Genomic DNA, 1,860 nt, shown 5'->3' on the forward strand with positions numbered 1-1,860 from the left:
AAGATATGGAAAGTTACTCTTGCTGTTAATAATATACATAAAGTATAATAATAACATAATGGATTCCATGCCTCTGGATAGAATTAGCATCACTCGCTTAATATCCCAACTTGTACACTGCACATTTTTCGATCCGATGACCTGTAAAATATCATTACTTTTGTGTGCTTACCTCTGTTTCCCAGGTCGTAATCACCATAAGTGTCCCTACTAGGCAAAACCACTATCATTTACCTCTACATCCACAGCTGCACTCAGAAAATTGGGTGCTATAAAAATTAATGAAAAAAATAAATTAGTAAACCCCATTTGTCCCGTTTTTTAAAGGTAGCATTGGAACGAAGAACCTACTCAATTCCAAACACGTAACTATTAAGTGACATTTCACTTCACGTGGTTACACAGTCACAGGGCGAACTTCAGTCCCGGGGAGGGAAAATGCACTCCACCTCTACACAGAGAGCGGGAGAGACCTGGGGCCATCGTCAGCTCCCCACGGAAAACTTAACCTGGACCCCATAAACGAAAGCTTCTCAATCTGACATAATGTTTGATTTGACGATGAATAAAAGTAAAGGAATAAGAGAGGAAAGGAAGCACCACCCTGCACAGTAGTCACCGGGGTCACTGTACCTGCGAGAAACAATCTGTCAAGGAAACGAACGATCTCCGTAATTGTTTTCTGAGATGAGAATCAATTTATTTACCGTTAGCTACGAAACACACCCACCTTTTTTTCATTTTCTCGTATAAAATTAAACGCTGATTTGTGGAGACAAAATTGCAGACAAAGGGTTCTGAGCAGCAGCCATGACTCACTATTAATAAATGAAGCTGGAGCAGGACCCGCGACAGGTCTGGGAGGACAGCAAGTAGATGACCACGCCTCCCAGGATGACAGAAGGGTCGCCTTGCTCAGCATTTGTTTTCAGGACGGGAAAACTATGACAAAGGTCTGTACACAGAATGGAATAAATGCCTTGGACACACATTAAAAGGAAGGGTAAACAGAGAAAATGTACAGAGAAAGAATATACTTTTACCACTAAAAATGTGCTATAATCCTTTAAACTCTATTAAAATAAGAATTATTAAAGGATTGCCTTTCGTAAGTCCAAAGTGGTGGAGGATAACTCATTTGATGGAAAAACGAAATACTTAGCAAGGATAGAATGATGGTTTTCCTGAAGAAGAAAAACATGGCAGATATCTCCTCCACTCTCAACACAGAAAAACATGTTATCTGCCATGACTTGCTCTGACGGATTCCTACCCTCGTTCCGTGTGCGAGTGTGATCGGGTAGCATCTCGTTAATACAGGGAATCTTCGGTGTTGTCTCAGAGGTAAGCGGTTCTGTGCTGGTGTGCTGACGTCGGTTGTGGCTCTCTGTGAGGGGACTTCTGTGTTCTGCTTCCTGGCCTTTGTAACAATCAAGTGAATAAATAGAAACGGACACAGAACTCAGCGGGCTTCGAACCAGCGGAGCGATGCAGTGGAGGTCAAGTGCCAAAGATTCTGTTTACGGCTATCGTAGCTCGCCAAGTTTTTAGCATGGATTTGTCCATGTTCATATTATATTGTAAAGAGTACACATATGTACACACGTCATTATAAACAAATACGGTATTAGAATTTATATACTCACGTTTTGTTACCAATAAGGATTTACAATCGGTTGGAAGCCATTGACAAATTACTCGTCCTAAACAAAGACCCTGTCTAGGACTGTCATAGTCTGTGTGAGGTTAGGGTCGAGCAGGCCCATAGCACAATTCTTGGTAAATATTTTATAGAAAAATCGGTCATATTCAAACTCGGATGAACATAGCCGACTCCAGAATCTGAAACCCAATGCCATG

Source organism: Pteropus vampyrus, unplaced genomic scaffold (genome assembly GCF_000151845.1).
Source record: "Pteropus vampyrus isolate Shadow unplaced genomic scaffold, Pvam_2.0 Scaffold6450, whole genome shotgun sequence".
Taxonomy (NCBI): domain Eukaryota; kingdom Metazoa; phylum Chordata; class Mammalia; order Chiroptera; family Pteropodidae; genus Pteropus; species Pteropus vampyrus.